The 13244-nt window shown below is 31.4% G+C and overlaps 1 long non-coding RNA gene across 1 annotated transcript; it reads right to left on the bottom strand.

Moving 5' to 3' along the window:
* Positions 2797 to 5650, bottom strand: LOC110270305. The gene is made up of 3 exons (XR_002359703.1): positions 5493 to 5650; positions 3584 to 3663; positions 2797 to 2993 (listed from the first exon to the last, which is right to left on the bottom strand). It is a non-coding gene; the product is annotated as an uncharacterized LOC110270305 (long non-coding RNA).

Here is a 13244-nt window from a genome sequence, read left to right as displayed (position 1 = left end):
GTTAAACAAAGAGAAGGAAAGACTTGTGTGTGCGCGTAAAGAAGAGACTAGAGAGGATTGTGTTTTAAGGTGGCTGTTGATGATTACGGTGGTGGTGCGCGGTGGGTATATGGCGGAGTGAGGAATAACTAAGGAAAGAGTACGGGCGAGGGAAGAGTCTACTATCATCACTATAGTCACAACCAAGGTCTACGCTCTATTTATATATACTAGCAGAAGATCCGTGCATCAGAAGACCCGTGCACGGATTGAAAATTTCTATTTCTTTTTTCAGTCCTTTTAGATTGTATTTTTTATATTAATAAAAATATTTTTGTTGTTCAATTTTTTTTATTTAAAAATAAAAAATTTATTTATTTTATCACTACTTAAAATATATAAGTATCATTTCTTAATTCATCATAATTTGTAATTTTTTTTTAATTAAGACTAAATTTATACTCATTCTTTCTATTCTTATTTTTTAAAACATTCATTTAAATGTCAGCATACTATTTGATGAGCACTTAGAATTTGCTAAAGAAATCCTGCCTTACAGTATATTGTATCATATTCAACTTCATAAGTTATACGACAACAAATACAATTTAAACATATAAACGACACAATTTAAAAGATAAAACATAAATAAGAACCATAACCAATATCATTTATGTAAAAATTCTTTGATTTATTATGTTAAAATAATTTATTTCTTAGATAAAAAAATTATTTTACAAAAATATAAGTTATCATTTTTCAATGCTAATGAAAGTCTATAAAATTTAAAAGACCCAGTGCATAAAAAAATGAGGAACTTACAGATTTAAAAAAACTACTATTTTGACCCTTGATTTTATTTATTTGTTGATTGAAAAAAAAGAAAAAGAATAAATGTTCGAAATCTTTCATCAAACTTATTTTTCAAGATGAAAAAAAGAAATACAGAAATAAAAACAAAGCTTTTTTCCAACTTGAACTATCCTTTAAATCTCTTAACCACTATCTTTTAATTTGAATCCTAACTTAGTTTAAAGAAAGCACTGTAGAGGACGTTACTTTTTGCTTTCGGACGTTGCTTTTTGCTTTACCTTTTATTTGAAAGGTAAAGCAAAAATATAATCTACTTTTAATATACCATTTGAAAAATACCAAACCACCAACACTTCCGTAGCATAACATATTGAAAACTAGCAATTCAAGCGCAAAATCTAGAACGATAATAAAGTAGTGTAAAAAGAAGAAAGAAAATAGGAATTTATAAGTTAAACAAAGAGAAGGAAAGACTTGTGTGTGCGCGTAAAGAAGAGACTAGAGAGGATTGTGTTTTAAGGTGGCTGTTGATGATTACGGTGGTGGTGCGCGGTGGGTATATGGCGGAGTGAGGAATAACTAAGGAAAGAGTACGGGCGAGGGAAGAGTCTACTATCATCACTATAGTCACAACCAAGGTCTACGCTCTATTTATATATACTAGCAGAAGATCCGTGCATCAGAAGACCCGTGCACGGATTGAAAATTTCTATTTCTTTTTTCAGTCCTTTTAGATTGTATTTTTTATATTAATAAAAATATTTTTGTTGTTCAATTTTTTTTATTTAAAAATAAAAAATTTATTTATTTTATCACTACTTAAAATATATAAGTATCATTTTTTAATTCATCATAATTTGTAATTTTTTTTTAATTAAGACTAAATTTATACTCATTCTTTCTATTCTTATTTTTTAAAACATTCATTTAAATGTCAGCATACTATTTGATGAGCACTTAGAATTTGCTAAAGAAATCCTGCCTTACAGTATATTGTATCATATTCAACTTCATAAGTTATACGACAACAAATACAATTTAAACATATAAACGACACAATTTAAAAGATAAAACATAAATAAGAACCATAACCAATATCATTTATGTAAAAATTCTTTGATTTATTATGTTAAAATAATTTATTTCTTAGATAAAAAAATTATTTTACAAAAATATAAGTTATCATTTTTCAATGCTAATGAAAGTCTATAAAATTTAAAAGACCCAGTGCATAAAAAGATGAGGAACTTAAAGATTTAAAAAAACTACTATTTTGACCTTTGATTTTATTTATTTGTTGATTGAAAAAAAAGAAAAAGAATAAATGTTCGAAATCTTTCATCAAACTTATTTTTCAAGATGAAAAAAAGAAATACAGAAATAAAAACAAAGCTTTTTTCCAACTTGAACTATCCTTTAAATCTCTTAACCACTATCTTTTAATTTGAATCCTAACTTAGTTTAAAGAAAGCACTGTAGAGGACGTTACTTTTTGACGTTACTTTTTGCTTTCGAACGTTGCTTTTTGCTTTACCTTTTATTTGAAAGGTAAAGTAAAAATATAATCTACTTTTAATATACCATTTGAAAAATCAAGAGTAGTATTCCAAAAATACTTCCTAATGTGCTTCTAAATTTTTTTCAACCTATCAAATTCAACAAATCATGTGACTTATACTACTACTACTAAAAATATCTATCCAACCAACAAAGACATAAAATTAAAGAAGTATAGAGTTGTACGATAACAATATAAAAAAAAAAAGAGGTCAACTCAAAGAACAATTGCAAAGGAAAAAAAAAAAAAGAAAGAGGTCAACTCGAACAACAATTGCAAAAAAATCAAAAGTGCATTTATGTAGGAAATGTAAATTTCTAATAGCAAAAAAGGTGTTTACAGTCGACAGATACTCTCTTCTTTTTTTCTCTTTCTTAATTTCCAACCATAATTAAATCATGAATCCCAGTGGATAAACTTACGGCATAATGAATCATTTTCAAAAATGACACATGTAAAGTAATAATTTTAATGGTTTAAAAAAAAGGTGATATAAGTAATATAATTATATAGGTGACTTAACAACTGTACAAATAATTATTCAGAATCACAAAATCAAAATATAAGAAAAGTGCTTCATCACATATACTTGACCCTCCGACAAAATCATAGGCCTCTGAACAGTAACTTGTATTTTGCACCTCTGTCAATACACAAGATAATTTGTATCAAATTTGCCATCATTGACCAAGGAAAGAAAATGTATAATTGGCACATATTAAATGAAATAACAGTTCGAAAAATAAAAAGGACAAAATATAAGACAAACTACAAAGAGCCAAACATTAAATACAAAAAAATTCAGGAGTAGATTAAAGCGAGAATGAGATAAGGACACAACATGCTAAATTTCACATGTTTAAGAGTTACAAACACAACAAAAAAAACACCCCAAATCAACTCAAGAACAATACATTTAAAACAAAAGATTAGATCATAATATATTAATTGAGGCATGCTTGGAACACAAGAACTCCATGATTCATCAATTAAAATCAACATCGTAGAATTTGGGAAGAAATGACCACTGAAATTGGAAATAGTCCAAAGCCTAATCACCCTAACCTTAGGAAATATGAATAAAAAACAGTGAACATTCCATACACATAAACTAACCCTTTAATATTGGAACAAAATAAAGCCAGAAAAAAAACCAAAATGAGCGAAGCCAGAAAGCAAATCCTAAAAGCTAACCTTTAAAAAATAAACAGAACGAGCGAAACTTAAACTTACCTACAGAAAGTGATCCACACTAAAACCCTTCGCTGTAAAACAAATGACCCTCAAGTTGTTGTCCTCCTTCATACTTTACACTTCATAATTTTAAAACCTATATATTTGTCCGTGATTGAAAAATTTTTCAACATAAATTCTCATTTTCTTGAGTAGCAATAGGCATTTTAACAAAAAGAGAATGCATTAAAATCAAAAGAAAGCCAAAACACAGGATGTTCTTTGTTACTTTTATTTGAACAACTGGAGTATCAAATTGAATCCATTTAGAGTAACCAAATTCTTCAGCTACTGAAAACAACTGTTTCATCGTTGCAAAAAAAAAAAATATATAAAAGAGCAAAGGTTAGCACCATATGTTTAGATCATATCTTGAAATGACATAAAAGGATAACTTTTATCATTGCATCTACCTTTCAAGTTTTAGTAGTAATTTAATTTACAAAAGTTACATGTAATAAAATGAGTACATGATTTCAAATCATAAATTATGTGAGATACCTTTTTTGTTAATTATAAGGTGCAAGCAAGGAATATCATTGCAATCTCAGGAACCATGTTTATCCTCTATCAAGCATTTCTTTTTCATTAGATTCTGCAAAAGCATTTGGATAACACAGCCATAAAAAACAAATTTCCTTTCCAACTTCTGCATAATTGTTTCAATAAAAATAGATAAGACATCTATTTTTAAAGCAAATATGCATTAAAAATACAAAGTAAATAATTTCTTCCGTAATATTCCATGTTTTCGAGAGGAAATCATGTAATTTCTAAATTATTCCAATACAAAAGGCCCATCGCACATATCCAATAATATCAGTATTAATTTTGCTTTTTGTTCTTTTCTTCCACGCGTGTATCTAATATATATTACTTGCACAAATATTTAGCCGAATTCCAATCAGATAGTAATCGATTGTCAAATTTAATTGAACAAATCATGAACATTTTTGCACCAATACAAATGGAAATTCCATAATATTCGATCACCAACCAATTTTCCATTTTCATTCAAGAAAAAAGAAACGAAGACCACATTGCATAAGACTAACTATTGAACCAAATTAGAGACGATAAAAAGAATTTAGAGGCAAATAAGAAAAATCCTGATCTCAGGCTTTGAAACTATAAAAATTCATCCAACTCCCCCTATTGTTCTTTTTTGCTAGAGAGACCAAAAAACAAAGTAATAAAATAAATTTCATCTCAGATTATAAAAAGTGAAAGACTGTAAATTTTATGGCCAAAGAACATTAAACCCGTTCGAATCAAAATTTACAGAAGATAGTGTATAAATGACCTAAATTCTTTGATTTTGGACATCAAGAAGGGTTATTAAATAATTACTACTAACATACATGCAAGAAATAGCCTGGGGAATCTTCTAAGCAAAGAAATCAAATAAATTTTAAATCAAAAAATACTTTAAACACCTGAGAAAAATAGAAAAAAATCAAAAATTAAATTCAAACAGAATGAAAAAATTAAATAAAAAAAGATTAGCAAAGAAACATATGAATTAATAAAAATAGTAAGTTCAAATTACACTAACCAATATAACTTATCCCCTTACAAAGATACTTATGAATGACGAAATCAAAAACAAAAGCAAATGAACAAACCTTCAATTTCTCATGAGCTTCATTCATAAAATTTTCCAGCATTCCTTTATTTGGTGAGTACTATTTATATAACTAAAATATGATCAAGTAATAACCATGTGTTTAGATTGAATGCTAATTTATAGAAAGTAGTAACAAAAGAGTAAGAATAATAACACTTTTTATATTAAAAAATGTTGCTGCATTGTTTCTTTTATATGATTGAATTCATTTGCTTAGCTTAAGATTTTTAGAATAGTAAAAATAAATCAATAAAGCAATTAAAAGGTAGCAAAAATACTTACATCAAATGCCTTGGACTCAAATTGTTTTTTATTTGCATGTTCTCACAGATTCACCAAAGAGTATTGCCTACTCATCATATCTGTTGAAATCAAATGTTGTTCACATAGTGTAAGACCTTGAATATGCCACATTTGAGTATTTGCAACCTGCAGAAATTGTACAATGATAAAAATGAAATTTCCATGTATCAATGTTTAAAGAATTGAAAAAGAAGCTCACACATTGTTGGATCAATAAAAGTAATGAAATTGACACAAAAGCAATCTCTTCAACAAAGAAAACGACAATGCAGACAGAAAACGCAGAACAAATAATAAAAAGAGCATCTTTTCTCCATAAATTGAGAAGTTATTTTATCTTTTAATTGAAAATCTTAAAAGTTCTTTCCCTCCATCAATAAGTAGGGCACAACTATAACCCATTAACCACAATTATAAGGAAGCTAAGGTAACATAACTATATGATGCTAAATCTACGGTCTATAGTTCAACAAACCAATAAAGCAAGCAAACAACATAACCATATGCAACGTTCTCAACAACAAAAGCAACAATTAAATTAAAACAAAAAAATAAAATGAAGCAATTTAGCTTAAACAAGTCAATGAGAAATCACATTCCAAAATCAACACATTCATTACATTCTAATTCTCAGGGGCGGAGCTAGAAGAAATATTAGAGGGGGGCAAAAAATATTTACACAATAAAATAAGACTAAAATAAAATTTTAAGGGGGGCTAAACTAAAATTTACATATAATTTACATGTAAAAAATTAAAATTAGGGGGGCCATTGCCCCCCTTTCCATGTACCTAGCACCGCCCCTGCTAATTCTAAAATTGTTAGTAATTTGTAGTTCATGCCAACCCATCATTCACCTCCAAATCAAAAGAAGGAATCTCAATCAGTTACACGGTGATTATGCTCATCAGGGGCTGGATCAGATCCAGAAGCTCCTTGCACGGTGCCTCCATTTGAAAACCTGAAACAAAATTTAAAAAAAAGAAAAAACCCTAAGAGGAAGTAGGCCAGAGAGAGAGAGAGTGAGAACACACCGGCCAGAGGTCACACTCACCGCCTCAGAGGGAGAACTCCCTTCCCGTCGAGCCCTCATCGACCCCGTTATAGTCCATCTTGCCTCTTTGACTCATCATTTCCCTCTTTTTCTGATCATTCCGCCGCTGCTGTGTTTGAGAGGAAGAGTCACAGCCTCAGGAGGAGAAGTCTCGACCTGTCCTCCGCCCCATTATAGCCCATCTCGGCTGTGAAGAATTAGTGCACAGCAACACCGTGAGAGCGAGAGCAACACCATGAGAGAGAAAGTGAGAAAATGAGAGAGAAAGAGAGTGTCACACAGAGGAAAGGGAAGGAACGAGGTCACAACAACGACGAAAATGATCCAGGCCAGAAGGAGAGAATAGCCAATCGAAAAAAGAACGAAGAGAATGAGGGGATTAGGGTTACTCCATTTTCATTTTTTTATTCCAAATTAACGTGAGAGTGACGCGTGGCTTAATGAGCCACGGCTATTATACAAGTAATAGATAATAAATACCAAAAATAAAGTGACCATCAATAAAGTTTAAAAATTGAGCTCAAAAGAAAAAAAAGATATACATTTAAAAGGGTGAAAAAAAATAGATTTCAGTTAATAAACAAACTCTGTAAAAAAGTAATACAATAGGTCAAAGAAATGTGAAAAAACTATGAATCAACAAATGGGTTATGGCTTTATGTATAAACATATATCAATTAAGAGATTTGAATTTTGAAATACATAAAATCTTTACTTTGGGGTGGGTTTGGTGATTTTATTTTTTTTAAATTAAATGTTTAAAAATATATCATTTTAAGAGTTAAAACAAGAGAGTTAACAGTTCCAGTGCGAAGCAAATGGTGAAAAAAAAAAGCAGAACAGCAACACTAATTATTTATTTAGTTAAAGACCCAAAAAGAAATAGGGCATCAATAATTCAAAGATGAAAAGCTAATTTAGCATCATAAATAAAAATAAAATAAATAACACCACCATACCAAAAATTCAATCAAAGCAAACTCTCACAAGATTTTGTTTATCAAATAATAAAATAAAATGCAGAGATATGCAAAAGTTAAAAATTAGAAATTTGCTCCCACCGAAACAGAATCAAATTTTGGAAAAAATAAAAAAAAACTGAAAAATAATGAAACTCACCTCAACCTCCAGCAAATAATATTGAGGTAAAAATAATCAAAAACTTTTTTCACCTACCAATTAACATACGAAAAAACAAACCAAACAAAAAAAAGTTTATAATGATAATAGTGAATGAAATAATAAAAGATCACGTCATTGCTTATTAAAAACAAAACAATAGCTGCATACAGTTACTTACAGATGATGTGCCATCAGGATTTCTGACAGTCCTCCATCGCACGATATTGCTCTCCAAGCGTATGCGTTTCTTAGCTCCAGACTCATCAGTTACAAAAGTATCCTCTTCCACGTATGTTTTAGGATCAAATGGTTTTGGGTCAACACCCATAATATTAGAAACTTTAATCATGTTCATCTGTCCCAGAGATAAAGAGAAAGGAGTTTAACATTGAAATTCAACATCTTTTTACAAAAATTCAATGCACCTATGGAAACCATTTCATTATTTACATAAAATCCTCTAAAATGACATAGCTTCATAAATTGCATTCATCATTCCAACGTTATCAGATATGAGATAGTTTGATGTTAAAAAGCCCCTCATATAAGCTGCCTTTTGCCCGAATATGTCATCAGAAAGTGATCATGAAAGAACATGAGGTGACACTAAGGGAAATGCAAGAACCAGAATAAGAAGAAAGCCTATGCCTAGATCCAGGAATTGTAAACTCATGCAATAAGCACACCTTTTAGTTTAGATATCATTATTTTAGTAGGCTTCAAATATATTTAGATTTCCAATGAAAAAACATATCATATTTCTAATGAAAATACACACAAGTTAATTTTTTATCTAGTTAAATACACAAGAATAAATATGACATCAATAATTCTAAAACTAAAACCTAAATCTAAATGACTCTATCAATTGTACCACAAATTACAAAAAATAAATAACTAAATCTAAATAACATGCAAGTTCAATTCAAGTGGTGTATAATAATACAAATAAGGATAAGCTTCTCACTAATTTTAATTCAAAAAAGAGGAAAACATAATATGTAAGTGATATGAAAGGAGTAGATGGAAAGGCAAAGATGAGATCCCTGATGGTTAGATTCAATAGAGAAAAAGTGCATTGGATTGAATTTTATAGAAATTTTCACCTTTTACCATAGAAGCTTTTTAAAATTAAATGTCTAAAAATATATCATTTTAAGAGTTAAAACAAAAGAATTAAGAGTTCCAGTGCGAAGCAAATGGTGAAAGAAAAAAGCAGAACAATAACCCTAATTATTTATTTAGTTAAAGACCCAAAAAGAAATAGGGCATCAATAATTCAAAGATGAAAAGCTAATTTAGCATCATAAATAAAAATAAAATAAATAACACCACCATACTAAAAGATCACGTCATTGCTTATTAAAAACAAAACAATAGCTGCATATGGTTACTTACAGATGATGTGCCATCAGAATTTCTGCCAGTCCTCCATCGCACGATATTGCTCTCCAAGCGTATGCGTTTCTTAGCTCCAAACTCATCAGTTACAAAGGTATCCTCTTCCACGTATGTTTTAGGATCAAATGGTTTTGGGTCAACACCCATAATATTAGAAACTTTAATCATGTTCATATGTCCCATAGATAAAGAGAAAGGAGTTTAACATTGAAATTCAACATCTTTTTACAAAAATTCAATGCATCTATGGAAACCATTTCATTATTTCCATAAGATCTTCTAAAATGACATAGCTTCATAAATTGCATCCATCATCCCAACGTTATCAGATATGAGATAATTTGATGTTAAAAAGCCCCTCATATAAGCTGCCTTTTGTCCAAATATGTCATCAGAAAATAACCATAAAGGAACTATTTTAATTATATTATTTTAATTATATTTATATCCTTCTAATTCTTATTTATTATCCAATGATTTTATTAGTGGCAAGTTGTTAACCCATTTATATTGATAATAATAATAATTTTATTAGGATAAATATCAAATTCTATTCCTAATATAAAAATATAAAATTTAATTCCTTCCATTTTTATTTTACCATTATAAAAGACCGTGTATGTTAGAAGAAAATATCATTCGTTTACCAATTACTCTTTCATTTGATAGCTTTTACAACAATTCTTTTTCTTCCTATTAGGTGTCGTTGCAAGAAGGCAACTATCGTGGACACAAACTACCACACTCTCCAACTTTCGTACTCATCATTCGAAGCTATATAAGATATGTTATCTATGAAGTATTTATAGACCATGGTGTTATCATGTATGCATAAATAAAAAATGTTTCGTATTTAAATTTAAGTCCAACTTTCGTACTCATCATTCGAAGCTATATAAGATATGTTATCTATGAAGTATTTATAGACCATGGTGTTATCGTTTGAGCTAAAGTTTGAGGCAAACTTTTGCTCAAACTTTTTGTCCTCTCTTCCTCCTAGCCATTCCTTCTTGCTTCAACCTTTCTCCAAGCTTTCTTCACCTATCATTAATCAACCAAACACATCAAAGCTATGCTCAAAATCATGAGATATTCATTCTTTCATAATATGTGACAATTATAGCATAAAACCTCATGAAATAGCATTAATTCATCTATGGTTGATTAAATCAAAGGAAGCATGAAAATCTACCCAATTGGCTTGCTTATGGCTTAAGAAAGTGTATAAAATCAATTAAAAATAAAAGAGAAAGGCTAGTGAAACTAGGCTAAGATGACTCGTCATCACAACACCAAACTTAAAGCTTGCTTGTCCCCAAGCAAGAAAGGACTTATGCTCAAAGGTTCTTTCAATTAAGACGGATTGAAGAATAGCTTGTAAAGTCCTATGAGTGACGTGATTAAGTGACAGTGGGGTGAACTCTAAACTATATGCTCATGCAAGGGCTTCAGTGCTTACTAGTCCCCACATATTGGGAGTCTTAGGTCTTAGGACTTTCATCCAAATGGTATCATAGAGATCTCTTTATATGTAATCACCTTGAAGCAGCTTATAGTTTCTTTGCTTTGGCCTTGACTCTAAGTGTCATGTCTCAAAGCGGCTCTTTAGGTAAGCTTTCAATCAATACTCCTAAACCAGTTGGTTTTAAGGTATTAGGTGTTAAAGCACCCCTAAGGATTTACTTGCTCAAGCCTCTTTCTTTGACACAACTCAACCACAAGCATTTACTAGGCTAACAACTCTTTGAGTTTTGTTTCTTCTTTCTTTTTCTGCCTAGTAATTGATGCTCAGAGCCTTGGGCTATGTTCTTTTTGTTTTTGTATTTTCTTTATTTTCTTTTATTTTGTTTGCTGCTTCTTGGATCAATAAATTTTTGAGAATCTCCACAATACTTCTTTGAACTTCATGTCCTGCCTATGAGCTCCCATGCAAGTTTTCATAAGCATGCAACCTCAATACATTATCATACAACTAGAACCGTCACTTCTCCTAATCTTTTGCTTGCCTCAAAATTGTTTAATTCCTCAATCCTTCTTTTCAAAGAACTTTCATGTGATGCATTTTTGAAGTATTGAGTGCAAACAAGTGTGAAAAGTGTGGTGTTGTGAATAATCAAGTATCTTAATTATTGAATTACAGAAAACTATACTATGCAGACAAGCAGGGGTATTATATCACTTTCAATCATAGCAGTATCTGATATAAAACAATCACTGAACAATACAACCTTTTGGAATCTACTTGCTGTCCTCCTCCTCATCATCCTTATTGCTGGTTTTAGCATTCCTCTTTCATTTCTTTGGGTGATGATGCTTAATCCTTCCAAAAGCTTGTATGACACTCTGCAATGATATTGAAAGTTGCTTGTTCCCAAAGCACTTGAAAAATGGTTAGCATGCATGATTTATTTGTGGGATTTTGAACTTACTTTGGTGTGGGAACACCAAACTTAGTACCTTGCCAATGGTCCTTGTGCATCAGATTAACCATGTGTAAAATTCTTTTTCTTTTTCAAAAGTGACAAAACTGGAAACTTAGGAAACGGCAGCATAGTTAACCAGTTTATCTAAATTCTTGAAGCTAGCATTATGCAGAAATTGAGAATGTGTTTTATGATGGGATTTTGGTGGAACACCAAATTTAAAATCCTTCATTCTTCCTTATATTGTTTTGGTGTGAAACACCAAACTTAGCTTCTTGCAATATAGATAAAACTAATTAACCTTTTTATTAAAATAGCTATGAAAAGAAAACTACCTCAGGTTGGGTTGCCTCCCAACAAGCGCTCTTTTATTGTCACTAGCTTGACATCCTTCATTCTGTGCTCATGGAAGTTGAGGCTTCTGTTGCCTTAGGCTTCCTCCTCTCACTATGGGCTTCCTTCCCTCTGTTTCTCTTTCCATAGCCTTCTCACTTTCCTTCATGACTTCATTCCCTTTCAACCCAGCATCCTTTTCATGGCTCTTTAGGTTCAGAGTTCCCTTCTTCTCACCCAGTTCAGCAAGGTTTTGAACCAGTTGTTCCATCTGCCTTTCGAGCCTTCTAAGTGAGGCCTCTTGGTTCTTGCTTATCATCTCTTGATGTTTCTTTATTTCTTCCTGCTCTATTGTTATTATTTCTTGAATTTTCATGGATCTCTCCATCATCATTTCTAGAATATAGAGTCTTTGAAAGGTTGGAAGTGGTTGTGGCTGTGTCAATTGTGGTGGTAGATGAAAGTCATTTTGGGTGAGTGTTGAGGTAGGACGGGATTGGAAGTGTGTTTTGTGCTGGTTTCTGAAGTTGGGATTGTCGCAGTTGAAGTCCCTTGGTTTTTGGTTTTGGTTCTCAAGCCCCCTCCAGTTGGATTGAGTTTTCCATGGCGGATTGTATACATCCTTCTGACCCTTCTGTTGGAACGTGCTTGAGTGACTGCTTGGAGATTGTAAGTGTCCATAGCTTTGTTGCTCATGGTTAATGACCCCAAAACTTTGTTCAGCTTGATTACCCCCATATGAGTTTTGAGTCAGGCTATATGTATGTACTACAGCATGTCTCAGCTCAGTGATTTTTCTGGCCATCATGTCTAGTTGTTGTAGAGTCTGATGATGCATCTGCTTGTTTTGGCTTATGACTACACGAGCATCTTCAATTTCTTTCTCTTGTGTGAATGGGTGCACTCTTGCCTCTGGTTTAACAGTTCTCTGAGGTGGCTTCAGCTTGGTTAGGAGTTCACTCATTAGTTCTTCCCATCCGATGATGTTTCCTTGTGGGAAAGCTTCAAACCACTGAGCAATGTCGTTCATGGTGATGAGTGGTTGCTCGTCATCTAAGGTGGGGGTATTACTCCCATGCTCACTGGAGTTTGTTGTGTTCTTCTCCATGATCTGCACAATCACAAATAGTCCCAATGAAGATTGAGTACATTCATGTCCAAAATGTGGTTAAAAGGTTTAGCTGACACAATGTATCAAACAGTTGATAGGTTTGAAAGATTCGTAAGAGAGAATTGCTTCTCTCGTACATTCAACAAGCTGAAATATTAGAATCATAGGAAGCCAGAGGAACCAAGAAAACTTCACTTTATTGCTAAAGTGAGGTTTCAGTTAATTCAAGCAAAAATTCAAACAGTTAGTGTGTCAGTCAAAAATTAGAGAAACAGAAAAGAAAAAGT

Source organism: Arachis ipaensis, chromosome B03 (assembly GCF_000816755.2).
Source record: "Arachis ipaensis cultivar K30076 chromosome B03, Araip1.1, whole genome shotgun sequence".
Lineage (NCBI taxonomy): Eukaryota > Viridiplantae > Streptophyta > Magnoliopsida > Fabales > Fabaceae > Arachis > Arachis ipaensis.
Note: the sequence above shows the minus strand (reverse complement) of the source record. Positions and strands in the feature narration are given on the sequence as shown.